The sequence below is a fragment of the Oncorhynchus gorbuscha genome, linkage group LG03 (assembly GCF_021184085.1).
Source record: "Oncorhynchus gorbuscha isolate QuinsamMale2020 ecotype Even-year linkage group LG03, OgorEven_v1.0, whole genome shotgun sequence".
NCBI lineage: Eukaryota > Metazoa > Chordata > Actinopteri > Salmoniformes > Salmonidae > Oncorhynchus > Oncorhynchus gorbuscha.
In genome coordinates, this window is record NC_060175.1 from 97,463,119 (window position 1) to 97,482,738 (window position 19,620).

General features: G+C 45.4%; 1 protein-coding gene across 2 annotated transcripts in view; it reads right to left on the minus strand.

Moving 5' to 3' along the window:
- The window catches only part of LOC124032335 (plexin-B1-like), a 94,995-nt gene that overhangs the window by 34,834 nt on the left and 40,541 nt on the right, over positions 1-19,620 (minus strand). The window contains exon 1 of one of the 2 annotated variants that reach the window (XM_046344654.1): positions 5,133-5,191. The exons of the other annotated variant lie outside the window; for it this stretch is intronic. The gene's annotated coding sequence lies outside the window, so the exon portion shown is untranslated. Of the gene's footprint in view, positions 1-5,132; positions 5,192-19,620 lie in introns of those variants that run through there. 2 annotated transcript variants of the gene reach the window in all.

A 19,620-nucleotide genomic window follows, 5' to 3' on the forward strand; every position in this document is an offset into this window, starting at 1 on the left:
CCACAGGGGGTGGTCACGTCTTGGACAGTAACCTCCACACCCACTGCAACAGGGGGTGGACAAGTCTTGGACAGTAACCTCCACACCCACTGCAACAGGGGGTGGACAAGTCTTGGACAGTATCCGCTAAGCCCACTGCCACAGGGGGTGGTCACGTCTTGGACAGTAACCTCCACACCCACTGCAACAGGGGGTGGACAAGTCTTAGACAGTATCCGCTAAGCCCACTGCCACAGGGGGTGGTCACGTCTTGGACAGTATCCGCTAAGCCCACTGCCACAGGGGGTGGTCACGTCTTGGACAGTAACCTCCAAACACACTGCAACAGGGGGTGGACAAGTCTTGGACGGTATCCGCCTAGCCCACTGCCACAGGGGGTGGTCACGTCTTGGACAGTATCCGCCTAGCCCACTGCCACAGGGGGTGGTCACGTCTTGGACAGTATCCGCCTAGCCCACTGCCACAGGGGGTGGTCACGTCGTGGACAGTATCCGCCAGGCCCACTGACACAGGGGGTGGTAACATCGTGGACAGTATCCGCTAAGCCCACTGCCACATGGGGTGGTAACGTCTTGGACAGTATCCGCTAAGCCCACTGCCACAGGGGGTGGTAACGTCTTGGACGGAAACTCCACACCCACTGCCACAGGGGGTGGTGACATCGTGGACAGTATCCGCCAGGCCCACTGCCACAGGGGGTGGTCACGTCTTGGACAGTATCCGCTAAGCCCACTGCCACAGGGGGTGGTAAAGTCTTGGACAGTATCCGCCAGGCCCACTGCCACAGGGGGGATAACATCGTGGACAGTATCCACCAGGCCCACTGCCACAGGGGGTGGTCACGTCTTGGACAGTATCCGCCAGGCCCACTGCCACAGGGGGTGGTAAAGTCTTGGACAGTATCCGCCAGGCCCACTGCCACAGGGGGTGGTAAAGTCTTGGATAGTATCCGCCAGGCCCACTGCCACAGGGGGTGGTAAAGTCTTGGACAGTATCCGCCAGGCCCACTGCCACAGGGGGTGGTAAAGTCTTGGACAGTATCCGCCAGGCCCACTACCACAGGGGGTGGTAAAGTCTTGGACAGTATCCGCCAGGCCCACTGCCACAGGGGGTGGTCACGTCTTGTATGGTAACTCCACACACACTGCCACAGGAGTGGAACGAAATCACCAAGAGGTTGAAGTAGTCCATGAAAAATACATACAACATACAATTCCATGTGCATCACATTTTATTGAGAAAAACTTACAAGTAACTGCCAAAATAAAGGAAAGACCAACATAAAGTTCCTTAATAGGGTGTTGGGCCACCATGAGTCAAAACAGATTCAATGCACCGTGGCATGTGTGGAACTGGAGAAAGCTCTGTCCCAGGGGCCGCTCCAGAATCTCCCATAAGTAATCAATTGGGTTGAGATCTGGTGACTGAGACGACCATGACACATGGTTTACATAATTTTCACGCTCATCAAACCATTCAGTGATGGGGGCATTGTCATCCCATGGAGGCATAGCCATGGTAGCCAAAATAATGGCCTGCCCAGTATTTTATACATGACCCTGAGCTTGATGGGATGTTAACTGCTTAATTCACTTAGGAACCATACCTGTGCGGAAGCACCTGATTTCAATATACTGTATCCCTCATTTATGTTGACATTATTGTTCACATTATTTTGGCAGTTACCTGTATGTTCAGAATAGTATGGGGGGTGTCACTTTATAATTGCTTTATAGAGCCATTATCCCTATCAAGATTACTCTTTACATCTATTTGTGGGCCTCTAAATCCCTGCCACTGTTGTCCTTGATGCTCAGTTTCTGTCTAGACCAGCGGTTCCCAAACTAGGGGTCGAGAACCCATGTGGGGTCGCCTGATAGGAAAATGGGGTCGCAGGAGAATTTCCAAAATCCTTAAATATATATATATATTCTACAAAATATATTATAATATTGTCTTTGTACTGTATCACATTGTAATATGGTTAACCTTAAAAATCAAAATGATTTAAATCTAAAAGATAAAATTCAATGAGATAGAGCCCTTAGATCATGAGAAAGGCAGCACTTGATCATCACACTTGAATAATTCTCAGGGTGAATGGCTAGGCCTGCTACGCTATGAAACCACACACTATTACAGAGACTGATATTACTGGCAGCAATTGATACGGGGAAAACAATGTGTGGGGGGACAGAGGCACAGAATCTCACATCAATAACATTGTCAGATAACACTGTTAAACAAATAATTTATGCTCTGACTGAAAGACTCACAAACTTCCCAGCTAGCACAGTGGATCTGGGCTGATTCTGGCTGAGAGTCAGACTCGGCCAACGTCATGTGGCCCGAGTCTGGGCTGCCTTCGGCAGTATTACTTATGGCTAGGATGCGGCGATTGAGCTTGGGCCGATTCCAGTGAGAGTTATCTGGCCCAAATGTATTACTTGGGGCCCGGACCGATTGGGGCTACTCTCTGGCAGATGATTACACAGGCTGCTTTATATATTTAACATTTGTTTATTTTTCCAGATTTTCCTCATTGTTTCTGTGATCAAAAAATACAATTAACATTAAAAATGAAATTCTTTAAGAGTCCTGTGTAGTATTTTAGTATTTTGCTACTTTGTGGAAGGCTATTGATAAGCATTAAACACATTGTGGATGGAGCCTCCCGAGTGGCGCAGCGGTCTAAGACACTGCATCTCAGTACAAACTGCGTTTCAACAGAAGCTGGTTTGAGACCCGTGCCGGCCGTGACCGGGAGACCCATGAGGAAACACACAATTGGCCCAGCGCCGTCCGAGTTAGGGGAGGGTTTGGCCGGCTGGGATGTCCTTGTCCCATCGCGCTGTAGCGACTCCTGTGGTGGGCTAGGCGCATGCACACTGACATGGTCACCAGGTGTATGGTGAGGTGTATTGTGTTTCCTCCGAGACAATTTTTTGTATGTATAATAGTAATATTTAAAATGACTAAAATCGGGTAATTTTGTATACATTTATTTACATTTGCATCGGTCCGCTTCTGGAGGGATTCTAGTAAGATGCCGGCAATGTTGGCTGGATTCTGGTAGATGGAAACAGGCCGATGTACTTGGGTCGATCCTGTGCAGTCATTCATTTTGATTCCGGGCCGAGTCCGACACCCGATTCCGATTCAATCAGTTCCGGGCCAAGATTCCGTGCCAAGAGGGTCGCTTCTGGGCTAATTCCTCATTGCTAGCTGGGTCCCCAATTTATGCTCTCCAAATGGACGTTAGCTGTGAGGGCAGAGATGCATTGGCTTTGTTCGATATACATGTCGGGGGATGCTATTCACGAGGACATAATGTTCTGTCTCACGATTCCCGAGCATGAAAAAGCATAGGCGATGTTCAGTGTGCTGTGTGACTATATTGACGATAAACAGATTCCATGGGATCGAATGCTGAGCTTTTGCAAAGATGGGGCTCTGTCTATGGCTTAACTGCGGGCAGGCCTCTGCACTGTACTTATGAAAGTGTCTCCCTCTGCAATGTGAATGTATTGTATGATACACAGAGAGCAACTGGCGGGAAAAAAGAGCAGAGCACAGAACCTGTGAGATATAATGCAGCAGGTAACTTCGATTGTAAAGTACATCAAACCACATCCACTGTGCGCATGTCTGTTCACAAAACTATGTGGAGTTATGGGATCAGAGCATGACAATGTTCTATTTCATAGTGAGGCTTGGTGGTTATCGAGGGAGAGTGTTGCAAAGATTTCTAGCATTGCAAGAGGAACTGTTGTTATTTGCAATGGATGTAAAAAAAAGACTTGCTTAACCTTCTGTGTAATGAAAATAAATTAACAGATAACAGTATCAGTAAATGACCCACACGAATGATGACTGCTCACCTCTAACGCTTGGAAGAGCACTTTGGGACTTACTTCCCAATCCGTTTGACTGTGATCCCGGCTCAGTTGACATGCAGGTAAGTCAAATCGAAACAGCTGATCGAGATGTCATGTGACCGAATGCTGCAGACAAGGCACTCACGGGTCACTACAGAGGAGTTTTGGTTCCTGACTCAAAGGGAATACTCTGCCATCTCCCTCTGAGTATTAATGCAGTGTTCAAAACAACTGGGAACTCAGAAATCTCCAACTTCCGACTTCAGTGCGTTCAAGACAACTGGGAACCCTGAAAGAAACGAGCTCCGACTGCGAAAAGTCATCCTACTTGGAATTCTATCTCTGGTCTCTTTCTAGAACACCAACTTTCAGATCTAAAGATCATTGAAGCCATGATTTGACATTGCACTTTTCCGAGTTCCCAGTTGTCTTGAAAGGACCATACAACTCAGGGTAGGCTACCCTTCCACAGCTCATATCTGTTTGAAGCTGGATTCATTGCTCTTGTCTGGATTAAAACCAAATATCGATCCAGGTTGGATGTGACAGCAGAGATGAGGTGCGCACTGTCGACCACGCCCCCTGACTTACATACATCAAGCCACACCCATCTCATAAGTGGTGGTGAGATAAGATAAATTATATCACTAATTTGCAGTTGACTGTCATACCATCACATACTTCTAATGTGGGGCTGAGTTGAGAAAACAATCATAAATCATGTTAGAATGTTTTCAACTGACTGCCATAGCCCATAATAAAGAAGTTAACATTGGTTGTTAATTACATAATTGTTTTCACATGGTTGGGGTCATGAGAATCTTCAAATATCAATATGGGGTCGTGGGCCAAAGAAGACCTAGTGGCCCGTGGTACACAAATCAAATTTAAAATAAAATGTATTTATATAGCCTTTCTTACATCAGCTGATATCTCAAAGTGCTGTACAGAAACCCAGCCTAAAACCCCAAACAGCAAGCAATGCAGGTGTAGAAGCACGGTGTCTAGGAAAAACTCCCTAGAAAGGCCAAAACCTAGGAAGAAACCTAGAGAGGAACCAGGCTATGAGGGGTGGGCCAATCCTCCTCTGGGTGGAGATTATAACAGAACATGGCCAAGATGTTCAAATGTTCATAAATGACCAGCATAGTCATATAATAATAATCACAGTAGTTGTCGAGGGTGCAACAAGTCAGCACCTCAGGAGTAAATGTCAGTTGGCTTTTCATAGCTGATCATTAAGAGTATCTCTACCTCTCCTGCTGTCTCTAGAGAGTTGAAAACAGCAGGTCTGGGACAGGTAGCACGCCCGGTGAACAGGACAGGGTTCCATAGCTGCAGGCAGAACAGTTGAAACTGGAGCAGCACGGCCAGTTGGACTGGGGACAGCAAGGAGTCATCATGCCAGGTAGTCCTGAGGCATGGTCCTAGGGCTCAGGTCCTCCGAGAGAGAGAAAGAAAGAGAGAATTAGAGAGAGCACACTTAAATTCACACAGGACACCGGATTAGACAGGAGAAGTACTCCAGATATAACAGACTGACCCTAGCCCCCCGACACAAACTACCACAGCATAAATACTGGAGGCTGAGACAGAAGGGGTCAGGAGACACTGTGGCCCCGTCCGATGATACCCCCGGACAGGACCAAAGCTGCACTCTGAGGCCTGGGAAGAATAAAGAACACAGCCATGCTACTGGTCTGGTGTCCTCACTTGCTCTTTGACTGGTTGACGTCCCACTGTAGATATTTTTAGTGAAGCAGGAACAATAGTCATGGGAACTTCCTCTTAGTAACAGGAGTAGCAGCGTAGGACAGGACTGGGAAAACAATCATTCCTTTTTACCAACATAAAAAGGAGCCTAATTTCCAATGTTTTCTTTACACTGGGGAAGATTCTTCAGCTGAATAGCCACTATAGTACTTATACTAATACCATCAATCTGAATCTAAGTACTTCTGGAAACGTGGAGTGTCTGCCAAATGCCCAAATTGTAATAAGAATGTAACACTTAACTGTTACTACTACTACTGCTACAGTACGGTTTCTAATGATTAAACACAATGGGAGGAGAGGGGCTCTGGGACAGGGCACGCAGAGCCAACAACCTCTAGAGTTCATGGGCCATGTCTGGAATGCATGGCTCTGCCCTGGTGCAGTCCAAGAAACCTATACATAACTACTGCTAGACTATTAGGCTGCCTACCACACTGGTGGTCTGACCAGGGTTTTACAATCCCACTACACGACAGCCAAGTCCACAAAGCTCCACTGCTCTACGCATAGAAACTGAGAGATCGGGAGACTCTCCTCTATGTTGATCAATCATTGAAAGTGGCTGCAGTGCACGTTTGAACCTTCAACTCCTAATGACTTGTAACAGGGTTCTAAAGGCTAAGACCCCATAAAAATGAGAGATCAGCAGCGAATGCCTCCAAAAAGACAGGGGTGCGATTATTTTCAGGCGCCGTCTGAATGAGATGGGCCTCAGGCTCGGAGACCTGACATTCTTCTGTTGCTCCTGGCATCTCCCCCTTTGGTACACGGCCAAATGGTGCTGGTCTGCTTGATTTATGACAGGCTCCGATGAGCACACACAGCCATCATAGTTCATAGTTTCATGACTACGAGGGAAAGATAGTATCCAACTACAGTACAGTTAATCTAACACATAGATGTTCTGTTTTACAGAAAGCATAAATGTCACAGCATAGGGTGTAGTTGTCAGACTTCGAGGGTCTTTCTGTAGGGAATAACACTGACCAGTCACAGCATAGGGTGTAGTTGTGTCAGAATAACACTGACCAGTCACAGCATAGGGTGTAGTTGTCAGACTTCGAGGGTCTTTCTGTAGGGAATAACACTGACCAGTCACAGCATAGGGTGTAGTTGTCAGACTTCGAGGGTCTTTCTGTAGGGAATAACACTGACCAGTCACAGCATAGGGTGTAGTTGTCAGACTTCGAGGGTCTTTCTGTAGGGAATAACACTGACCAGTCACAGCATAGGGTGTAGTTGTCAGACTCTTTCTGTAGGGTAACACTGACCAGTCACAGCATAGGGTGTAGTTGTCAGACTTCGGGGTCTTTCTGTAGGGAATAACACTGACCAGTCACAGCATAGGGTGTAGTTGTCAGACTTGAGGGTCTTTCTGTAGGGAATAACACTGACCAGTCACAGTCACAGATGTCTTCTACTGTAGTATATCATACAAAATGTTGGTATAGACAAAGATCAATGTAAACGAGCTGATATCAAAGGCGGACGTACACACACTTGGCCCTCTGCCATTTCCGTCCACTTCTATAGGTCTATAGCAAGCAGCCCTCACATAAACACACAGAGGGTCTTTCTCTATGTCCCCAGTGTTGAAAGGGGGGTCTGTGAAGCCCTTTGGTGGGAATAGTGTCCCTTTCAGTCCTCTCTGACCGGTTGGAGAATAAAGCCACTTCCTTGTGAAGAGTTTCACACAGTCGGTCTTATAACGGAACCCTTCATGTAGGCCTAGACATTTCTGATGGTGGTTTGTCAGGGGGAATCAAGATGCAGAAGAACTAACGCAGACTTATTCCATTTGGCTCTAGAGTCTGAGATCAAGCCAAACACGACACTGGTCTGCCTTATGCACAGTAAAGAGAGAGGGGAGAGAGAGAGAGCAGGGGAGAGAGAGAGAGAGCAGGGGAGGGAGAGAGAGAGCCAGCAGGAGAGTAGGGGAGAGAGAGAGCAGGGGAGAGAGAGAGAGCAGGAGAAAGCAGGGGAGAGAGAGAGCAGGGGATAGAGAGAGAGCAGGGGAGAGAAAGAGAGCAGGGGAGAGAAAGAGAGCAGGAGAGAGAGAGCAAGAGAGCAGGGGAGAGAGAGAGAGGGAGAGAGAGAACAAGAGAGCAGGGGAGAGAGAGAGCAGGGGAGAGTGAGAAAGAGAGAAAGCAGGGGGAGAGAGAGAGAACAGGGGAGAGTGAGAAAGAGAGAGAGCAGGAGAGAGATAAAGAGATAGATTATTCCGCAAGAATGATGGATGTAGACAGCTGAAGGATTATGTATTCATACATAAATTATACATCAGAATAAATATACTTATAAATAGTCATGTGTAAAACTAAAGTATACAGCGCATCCAGAAAGTATTCAGACCCCTTGACTCTTTCCACATTTTGATATAGCCTTATTCTAAAATTTATTAAATTACGTTTTTTTCTCTCATAAATCTACACACAATACCCCATAATGATAAAGCGAAAATAGGTTAAAAATAATAATTCTAAATATATATTTAGATAAGTATTCAGACATCCTGTGTCCATTGTTTATCCTTGAGATGATTCTACAACTTGATTGAAGTCCACCTGTGGTAAATTCAATTAATTGGACATGATTTGGAAAGGCACACACCTGTCTATATAAGGTCCCACAGTTGACAGTGCACGTCAGAGCAAAAACCAAGCCATGAGGTCGAAGGAATTCTCAGAGAAGGTCCTGCTGAAAGGCTGGTGGTCAGGTCCTGCTGAGAGGCTGGTGGTCAGGTCCTGCTGAGAGGCTGGTGGTCAGGTCCTGCTGAGTGGCTGGTGGTCAGGTCCTGCTGAGAGGCTGGTGGTCAGGTCCTGCTGAGAGGCTGGTGGTCAGGTCCTGCTGAGAGGCTGGTGGTCAGGTCCTGCTGAGAGGCTGGTGGTCAGGTCCTGCTGAGAGGCTGGTGGTCAGGTCCTGCTGAGAGGCTGGTGGTCAGGTCCTGCTGAGATGCTGGTTCAGGTCCTGCTGAGTGGCTGGTGGTCAGGTCCTTTTGAGAGGCTGGTTTAGGTCCTACTGAGAGGCTGGTGGACAGGTCCTGTTGACCAGGACAGGAGTCAACTACTCCAACCAAATTACAGACAACACTACTGACTGTGGGGTTCTTCAGGGAATGATCTGACCAAAATTTGAACATTGAGGAGCGTGTGAATGTAGAAAATAATAAAATAAAAACACATTCTGTCTTCCTGGATTTCTATTTGTCTTTTACACTCTTTCCTCTGCTGTGAACTTTAAAGACCAAACCAACGTGATCAGATTGACCAATCCATTTGCAAGTGAAATATAGTTGGCATTTAGCAGTTCGGCCACAAGTGTTCTGCAGAGCAGAAGTAGCTACAATGGAAGTGAGATTAAAGAAGAATGTATGTTGTGTGATTGTGTCAATATGTTTTATTCAGATAATATGGCATTATTAGCATCCTGTGAATAGGATATTGATAATGTATGTCTTTGTGTTGCCATCACAGGAGGCTGAAGAGGGGGAGAAACAGGCTTATTCATGCATTTGTGCCCTGGCTGCATACCTTACCACCTACTGCATGTGTTATTACATCTCTGTAAGTGGAAGCTGCTGAGGTGAGGACGGCTCATAATAATTGCTGGAATGGAGTCAATGGAATGTTATCAAACACACGGAAACCACATGTTTGATACCACTCCATTGACTCCATTTCAGCCATTATTATGAGCCGTCCTCCCCTCAGCAGCCTCCACTGATCTCCGTCACACAAAACAGCCTCTCTTTCACATCGCTGAATAGACTGAGAAAGCCCTTTGTCATTTGTGGTTGTCTTGACGACGTCTCGTGATTGGATGAAAAGAAAGCCTAGCGTCAACTCATAGGCAATTAAATTAGTAGCAACTGTACAACCACTGATGCTTCCCTGACAAAATAATTCATGGTTAGGTTGATGGGATTATAATTTAAGAATAGAGGTCATGGTAAGAAACGCTCCATGTGCTGCGTTGAATTATTCCCCTCACTTCACGAGACATTAGCATATTTAAACAAAAAGTACACCATTAAAAATAATTTTCGATGCACCATGCAAGCAAAAGCTATTTACATCTACAGAGATGGACTGAAAATAACAAGACACAGTGAGTGAGGAAACGTAATAAACAAGTGCTCAGCAATTCATAAGTAACCAAAGGCAACAGCAAAGGGGCCCCATAAGCCAATAAGAACAGAGACCCACTGCACTCCTCCCTCTCCTCTTCCTCAGTGACTGGTGTCACAGGCTCCTATCAGAATGCCAACTATTTGTTTAAGGCTTGGCAGTGAGGACTTCTCCCAAGCTCTGGCCTAGTGCAGTGTGGATGAATGTATATTCTAACAAAACACTCCACTACTGGGGAATGTAAAATGGGGAAGCTTTAGTTTACTGGCAATAAGAGGCCTCAACGACTAGGATGGCAGGTAGCCATCTGCTAAATTACTCAAATGTAAAATGGAAGCACTTACACTAAAGTGCACAAAACATTAGAGACACCTTCCTAATATTTAGTTGCACTACCTTTCGCCGTCAGAACAGCCTCAATTCGTCTGGGCATGGACTCTATGCTGCTCCAATGCTTTCCAGAGTTGTGTCAAGTTGCCTGGAAGTCCTTTGGGTAGTTTACCATTCCTGATACACATGGGAAACTGTTGAGCGTGAAAAACCTGCAGCGTCGCAGTTCTTGACCCAGCCAAACCGGTGCACCTGGCATCTACTACCATACCCTGTTCAAAGGCATTTAAATATTTTGTCTTGCTCATTCACCCTCTGAATAACACACATGCACAATCCATGTCTCAGTTGTCTCAAGGCTTAAAAATAATTATTTAACCTGACTCCTCCCCTTCATCTACACTGATTGAAGTGGATAAAGGATCATAACTTTCACCTGGATTCACCTGGTCAGTCTGTCATGTAAAGACCAGATTTCCCCAATATCTTGCACACACCCTTAAGTACTCTGAGTAGACACAGGCCAGTCAGCCAAAAAGCCTATTCAGTTCAGCATATGTTTTATTTTCAAGAAGAAACAAGCACATCTCTGCTTAGTATCATGGTACTCCCTGTATATAGGCATGTTATTTTCTACTCCCTATAAATGGAGATAGCCATGTTAGTTTCAACTCACTATATACAGTTGAAGTCGGAAGTTTACATACACTTAGGTTGGAGTCATTAAACTAGTTTTTCAACCACTCCACAAATGTATTGCTAACAAACTATAGTTTTGGCAAGTCGGTTAGGACATCTACTTTCTGCATGACACAAGTAATTTTTCCAACAATTGTTTGCAGACAGATTATTTCACTTATAATTCACTGTATCACGATTCCAGTGGGACAGAAGTATGTATACATACACTGCCTTTAAGTTGACTGCCTTTAAACAGTTTGGAAAATTCCACAAAATGATGTCATGGCTTTAGAAGCTTCTGATAGGCTAATTGACATCTTTTGAGTCAATTGGGGGTGTACCTATGGATGTATTTGCTTGACATCATGGGAAAATCAAAAGAAATCAGCCAAGACCTCAGAAAACAAATTGTAGACCCCCACAAGTCTGGTTCATCCTTGGGAGCAATTTCAAAACGCCTGAAGGTACCACGTTCATCTGTACAAAAAATAGTACGCAAGTATAAACACCATGAGACCAAGCAGCCGTCATACCGCTCAGGAAGGAGACGCGTTTTGTTTCCTAGAAAGGAATGTACTTTGGTGCGAAAAGTGCAAATCAATCCCAGCACAAGAGCAAAGGACCTTGTGAAGATGAATTGTGAATTGTGAAAAACTGACAAAACTCACATGTATTTGGCTAATGTGTATGTATGTAAACTTCCGACTTCAACTGTATGTATATAGCCATGTTATTTTCTACTCCCTATATCTAGCCATGTTATTTTCTACTCCCTATATATGTCACACCCTGATGTTTCTCCTGTCCTTGTTATGGTCTCCACCCCATCCAGGTGTCGCTTGTTTCCCCAGTGTATTTATCCCTGAGTTTCCTGTCTCTCTGTGCCAGTTCGTCTTCGATGTCCAAGTCAACCAGCATTTTTTTTTGCGTTCTCCTGTTTTGATATCCCTGAAAGACCCAAACCTCCCGGTGCATTTTATCCTTTTAGTGGCGAGTTGGTACAGCCTACCCCGGTTCCACGAGAACCCCGCTTACCTCCTCCGTAGCGAAATTCTGGAGATCCTGGTACCTGTCGAGGCTTTCTTTCTCAGTGCTCGCTTATTTTTGCGCTACAGCCATATTTGTTCCCTTTGGACCGATCGAAGATAGTGTATATTATTACGCTATTGTCAGGAAGGGCGCTCTCCTGGGCCACGGCTGTTTGGGAGCAATGCTCCACCCTTTGTTGTCATCTGTCCGCCGAAAGTGCCTGGAATCTGGAGTCTCTCTTCGATACCTTTCTTCACGGATTATCTGAGGTGGTATTAGATGAGCTTGCTGCTCGGAAATTGCCGGTGGATCTCGACTCCCTCATCGCCCTAACCATTCAAATTGAGGGAACGCAAGAGTGAGAGGAGATCTTAACTTCTTCGGGCTAGGGGGCAGTATTCGGAAGTTTGGATGAATGAGGTGCTGAAAGTGAACTGCCTGTTACTCAGGCCCAGAACCTAGGATATGCATATAATTGGTAGTATTGGATATAAAACACACTAAAACGTTTCAAATAATGTCTGTGTGTATAACAGAACTGATATGGCAGGCGAAACAAATGGATTGTTCTCAGGTTTATTTTCAGCACATCTCTGATTACAATCCCTGGGAATGGGAATATAAAAGGATGTCCTCCCAGATTGCAGTTCCTAGGGCTTCCACTAGATGTCACCAGTCTTTAGAAAGAGTTTCAGGCTTGTTTTTTGAAAAATGAGCTAGAATTCGTAGGTTTTCTAAGTGGCTCCCATTTTGGCTGTAGTGTTTGTGTCGCATTCCTGTGAGTGCACGTACTTCGTTATTTATCTCCGGTAATGGTCTCCGGTATTCTCCGTCTTAAATTGTATCATTTATTTACATAATAGGGTACCTAAGGATTGATTAGGAACGTTGTTTGACTTGTTTCAAATAAGTTTATTGGTAACTTACGGGATTTATTTTGTATGCATTTTGAAAGAGGGAAACCGGTGGATTACTGAGTCAAGCGTGCCATTGAAACATACTTTTTTGGGATATAAATACGGACTTTATCGAACAAAAGGACCATTTGTTATGTAGCTGGGACCCTTGTGATTGCAACCAGATGAAGATCTTCAAAGGTAAGTGATTTATTTTATCGCTATTTCTGACTTTCGTGACGCATCTGCTTGGTTGGAAAATGCATGTAATGCTTTTGTGTGCGGGGCGCTGTAAAGCCTTTTTCACAAAGCGGCTGGATTAACAAGAAGTTAAGCTTTTAAATTATGTATGACACTTGTATTTTCATGAATGTTTAATATTATGATTTCTGTAACTTGAATTTAGAGCTCTGCAATTTCACCGGATGTTGGCCAGGTGGGAAGGTAAGATCCCAATGATTCGCAAGAAGTTAAGGGAACGCAGGAGTGAGAGGAGGTCTGGCCTCGGGCACACTTGTTCACCCGCTATGGCTCGCTCATCTTCGAAGGAATCCGTAAAGGATCCGAAGCCACCCGAGCTCCCTCGTGAAGTATCAACGACAGGTGAGTTTGATTCTCCTGAGCCTATGCAATTGGGAAGAGCTAGGTTATCGGTTGGGGAAAGCTCATGTAGGCTGAATTCCAACTGTTGTCTGTACTGTGGAGGGGCAGGACATTACACAGCTGCCCTGTTAGGAAACCCTTGTCTCTGGTGGGTACAAGTACTTTGGTGAGACAGACTGGGAGTTCCCTAATTCCCATCACCCGCACACCTATTTTGTGGCTTTGCTGTGACCAATCTAAGTCTCTCCGAGTGCTTATTGACTGAGGGGCGGATGAAAGTTTTATGGGCTGCTCATAGATGGAGTCACCCATGGTACTGTGCCCATTCAAATACGGATTTCCGGTAACCACAGTGAGACCATACAGTTCCTCTTCATTGCATCTCCCCATGTTCCTGTTGTCTTGGGGTTTTCTTGGCTCCAACCCTGGTATTGACTGGACCAGCTCCATCATGGGTTGGAGCCCATTTCATTTTGCCATTCCCACTGTCTTCAAGCAGCACAGCCTTCCCCCAGTCTTCCTCAGGACATCAGCAAGGCTTTGGATATTTCTGTCATTCCCACTGAATACCATGACCTACTTGAAGTTTTCAGCAAGGCACGTGCTACTTCCCTACCCCCGCACCGTCCTTATGATTGTGCCATTGATCTTCTCCCAGGCACCACACCACCTCGGGGTCGGCTATATTCTCTATCCAGGCCGGAGACCAAGGCTATGGAGGAGTACATAGAGGAGTCTCTGGCTACTGGGGCCATCCGTCCGTCTGCATCTCCTGCCAGCACAGGGTTTTTCTTTGTGGAGTAGAAGGACAAGACCCTGCGTCTGTGCATTGACTACAGGGGACTAAATGACATTACTAACAAAAGTCATTACCCCCTAACACTCCTCTCCTCGGCTTTTGAACTTCTCCAGGGGGCCACCATTTGTCCCAAGTTGGACCTTCGGAATGCGTACCACCTGGTTCGGATACGCGAAGGGGATGAGTGGAAGACAGCCTTCAACACAGCCAGGGGACATTATGAGGATCAGGTCATGCCGTTTAGACTCACCAACGCCCCCGCTGTCTTTCAGGCTTTGGTAAACGATGTGCTCCGGGACATGTTCATCCATTTTGTATTTGTCTACCTTGACGACATCTTGTTTTTTTCTCGGTCTGTCCAAGAACATGTTCTTTACATCAGGCAGGTCCTTCAGCGCCTCCTGGAGAACCAACTATTTGTGAAAGCCGAGAAGTAGCAGACAAAACAGTCTATGACTTGGGTGACTGGAGTCTCTGACAATTTTATGGGCTTTCCGCAGACAACACCACCTTATATAGGTTCAGGATGGCAGGAAGCCCGGCCCCAGTGATGTACTGGGCCATTCGCACTACCCTGTGCAGTGTCTTACAGTCAAATGCCCGAGCAGTTGCCATACCAGGCGGTGATGCAACCGGTCAGGATGCTCTCGATGGGGCAGCTGTAGAACTTTTTGAGGATCTGCCCAATCTTTTCAGTCTCGTGAGGGGGGAAAGGTTTTGTCGTGCCCTCTTCACAACTGTCTTGGTGTGTTTGGACCATGATAGTTCGTTGGTGGACACCAAGGAACTTGAAACTCTTGACTCGCTCCAATACAGCCCTGTTGATGTTAATGGGGACCTGTTCAGCCCGCCTTTTCCTGTAGTCCACATTCATATCCTTTGTCTTGCTCACATTAACTTGTTCACGCTACCACGTTCCCCAAGGGCACCACCCCCCACGCTCAACTCAAAAGTTGGCGCACAGAATGCAAAAATATTCTTAGAAATATTTAACCTCCACACAGACCAATAGCTCAAATGAAAGATAAACACCTTGTTCATCTACCCAGCGAGTCAGATTTCTAAAATGTTTTACAGTGAAAACATAGCACATATTTATGTCAAACCATCACCAAAGACACAGCCAATACATAGCCATTTTGTCGAACAAAAGATGCAATCACAAACGCAGGATTAAAAGAAAAATAATTCACTAACCTTTTGAAAATCTTCATCAGATGACAGTAATAGGACATGTTACACAGTACATTTATGTTTTTTTTTCAATAATATGCCATTTATATCCATAAATCACCGTTTACATTGACGCCATGTTCAGAAAATGCTAAAAAATGCCAGGAGAAATTATATATAACTCTGCCAGATAACGCCAGATAACAGCAATACACATCATAAACTTTGACTAAATATACATGTTCTACATATAGTTAGAAAGATACCCTGCTTCTTAATGCAATCGCTTTGTCACATTTCTTTTTAACATTACAGAAATCGTTCATTTTTCAATAATCTGAGACGTGGCTCAGACATAAGCAATATTTCTCCGCTATGTTGGAGTCAACAGAAACACAAAATTACAACATAAATATTCCCTTACCTTTGATGGTCTTCGATCATAATGTAGTGGAAGAAGTCATACTTACCCAAAACATTGTTTGGTTTCAATTCATGTGTCTTTGTATTAGCATATGCTGCAAGTTCCAGCTGAAATACTACCAAAACTTACTTCTGGTCACGAACAGTTGCGCATCAAAACTTCAAAATTACATATTATATGTCGACTAAACTGGTCAAACTAAGTGCAGAATCAAGCTTTAGGATGTTCTAAACGTACAAAACTATTATCTAATCTCTCGGACGAACGTGCTTCTTGGCAGGCCATCTGGAACAAAGGAACGTGTCTCCAAAAAGCGCGCTCTCGTAACCTTGACTTTTCTCGCGACACTCAGTCTTTTGCCTACCAAAGGCTCAAAACACGCGGGATTTGCACAATTAAACGCTGTACTGAATGAGGACATCTAGTGGAAGACATAGAAAGTGTCTCCAGATCCATAGCCGGTTGGGAAAGGGTGGGGGCCATGACGTCAAAGTTGCCCCAAGTTTGAGGCTCCCAAAAATAGTTTGGGAGATTGCCTGCCCTGTGAGTTCTGCTATACTTACAGACATAATTCAAACGGTTTTAGAAGCTTTAGATTGTTTTTTATCCAATAATAATTATTATAAGCATATAATAGCAATTTTGGACAGATTTTTTTTCAGTTTACTATGGGCACGCAATTCCTCCAAAGGGGGCAGTATTCTGCCTATCCTTAACTGGTTTTAAGGGAGATGTTGTTGTCCTGGTTGTCCTCCTCCCTATAGGCTATCCCATCATTGTCGGTGGTCAGGCCTACCGCTGTTATGTTGTCAGCAAACTTAATGATGATGTTAGAGTTGTTTTTGGTCATGCAGTCGTGGGTGAACAGGGAGTAATGGAGGGGACTAAGTACACACCCCTGAGGGGCCCCAGTGTTGAGGATCAGCGTGGCAGACATGTTTTTTTTGCCTACTCTTACAACCTGGGAGCGGCCAGTTGCAGGATCCAGTTGCAGAGAGCAGTGTTTTGTCCCAGGGTCCTTAGCATAGTGATGAACTTTGTGCAAAGTATGGTGTTGAACGCTGAGCTGTAGTCAATGTACAGCATTCTCACATAGGGGTTCCTTTTGTCCAGTTGGGAAAGGGCAGTGTGGAGTGCAATAGAGATAGCGTCATATGTGAATCTGTTGGGGCGGAATGCGAATTGGAGTGGATCTAGGGTATTAGGGATGATGCTGTTGATGTGAGCTATGACCAGCCTTTCAAAGCACTTCATGGCTACTGACGTGAGTGCTACGGGGCGCTAATCATTTAGTCAGGTTACCTTCGCTTCCGTGGGCACAGGGACTATGGTGGTCTGCTTGAAACGTAGGTATTACAGACTCAGTCAGGGAGAGGTTGAAAATATCAGGGAAGACACTTGTCAGTTGGTGCGCGCAGGCTTTGAGTACATGTCCTGATAATCCATCTGGCCCCGCGGCTTTGTGAATGTTGACCGGTTTAAAGGTATTTCTCACATCAGCTACCGAGAACGTTATCACACAGTCGTCCAGAGCAGCTGGTGCTCTCGTGCATGCTTCAAAGTTCCTTGTCTCAAAGCAAGCATAAAAGGCATTTAGCTCGTCTGGTAGGCTCTCGGCACTGGGCAGCTCGCGTCTGGGTTTCCCTTTGTCGTCTATAAAAGTTGTCAAGCCCTGCCACATCCGACGATGCGTCAGAGCCGGTGTAGAAGGATTCAATCTTAATCCTGTATTGACACTTTGCTTGTTTGATGGTTAGTCTGAGGGCATATCAAGATTTCTTATAGGCGTCCGGATTAGTGTTCCGCTCCTTGAAAGTGGCATCTGTAGCCTTTAACTCGATGCGGACGTTGCCTGTAATCCATGGCCAATTGGAACGAAGAGGTATTGAAGCCCATGAATTATCTGATGGATTTCCTTGGCTAGCAGGGAGCGGGGCCTAGCCCCAGGCTAGCTCCAGGCTAACTGGTGCTTGCTTCGGGACAGAAACCCCCCCGGACGGTTACGTCGGTAGACCAGTCGTTTGGGGCTCCGTGTCGGCAGCAAAGGGTCCAGGCCAATTGGCAAAAGAGATAATTGAAGCCCATAAATTGCTAGATGGACCTCTTCGGGCCTAGTTCGAGGCTAGCTCCAGGCTAACTGGTGCTTGCTCCAGGACAGAGACGTTAGACACGAGTAGCCACTCGGATAGCAGCTAGCTAGCTGCGATGATCCGGAGTGAAGGTTCAGAGCTTGCGGTAGGAATCTGTAGATGTGGTAGAGAAATGCAGTACGATATGCTCTGGGTAGATATTGCGCTGTGCAGGCTGGCAGGAGTTGCCTAGGCTGAAAGCGGCAGATGTCCGAATTAACGGTGATGACCGCTAGCAGTGGCTAATTGACTACTAGCTAGTTAGCTGTCTAACTCCTGAAGGGGTTCAAAAGTGTAAAAATAGCAGATCCATACCACATTGGGTGAGGTGGGTTGCAGGAGAGTATGTTCAGTCCATAGATGGACAATAAGATTAAAAAGAATAAAAATATATACGAAGAAAAACAATATATACAAGGGACAGGGCAAGACAATCAAAACAGACATCCCACTGCTAAGCCATCTTGAATCTAAGTTTGAGGAGTTCAGATCACAAAGAATAACATTCATGAGACGCAGAAAAAAGAAAAAGATGCTGGAGGGGTACTTGACACCATCTGTTAAGCATGGTGGAGGCAATGCGATGGTCTGGAGTGGGAGATTTGTACAGGGTAAAAGGGATCTTGAAGAAGGAAGGCTATCACTCCATTTTGCAACGCCATGCCATACCCTGTGGACGGTGCTTAATTGGAGCCAATTTTCCTCCTACAACAGGATAATGACCCAAAGCCAGCTGGTATTCTGTCTATAATGGAGTGGCCAGCATGTGTTTGCACTAATTTCAGATGTTCACATCAGTCATCTCTGTGAAACCTCACTGTTTATACATAGATTTAATAATTCATTCTCTTAATCAGCCACAGTTATCTTCAGTATGTGTTTCAATACTTGACTGGTCTCATATTTCAACCTGAAAGACATTCTACTTCGCCAAGGATAACCAGACAGTGTAATTAAAGATACACTATGCAGAAATCACTCCACCATTTCCTGGATGCTAAAATTCTAATATACCAAACAAAAATATAAATGCAACATGCAACAATTTCAAAGATTTTACTGAGTTACAATTCATGTATGGAAATCAGTCAATTGATATAAATTCATTTGGCCTTAATCTATGGATTTTAAGAAACCATAAAAAAGGTAGGGGCGTGGATCAGTAAAAACCATCAGTATCTGGTGTGACAACTATTTGCCTCATGCAGTGTGACACATCTCCTTCGCATAGAGTTGATCAGGCTGTTGATTGTGGCCTGTGGAATGTTGTCCCACTCCTCTTCAATGGCTCTGCTTAGTTGGTGGATATTGGCTCGGAACTGGAACACACTGTCGTACACAATGACCCAGAGCATCCCAAACATGCTCAATGGGTGACATGTCTGGTGAGTATGTAGGCCATGGAAGAACTGGGACATTCACAGATCCTTGCTGTCATGCAGGTGAAAGAGGACCCAAAAGCGACTTAACAGAAACAGAGTTTATTCAAGTCCAAACAGGGAATAACAGACATCCTCTAGTCTGTAGAGGGGAATAACAGGAGAAGCGGCCACAGACTGCAGGTCGCTTCGGGTAGGCGCAGGCCGTAGTTGACAGAGACACCTGCTCACACGCAGCATCTGATGAAGGCAAAAAACACGACAGGACAGGGCGAAACACAATCACAGCACGGTGAATACTAAACAAGGAACCGACGGGACAGGAACGGAACACAAAGGAATAAATAGGGACTCTAATCAGGGGAAAGGATCGGGAACAGGTGTGGGAAGACTAAA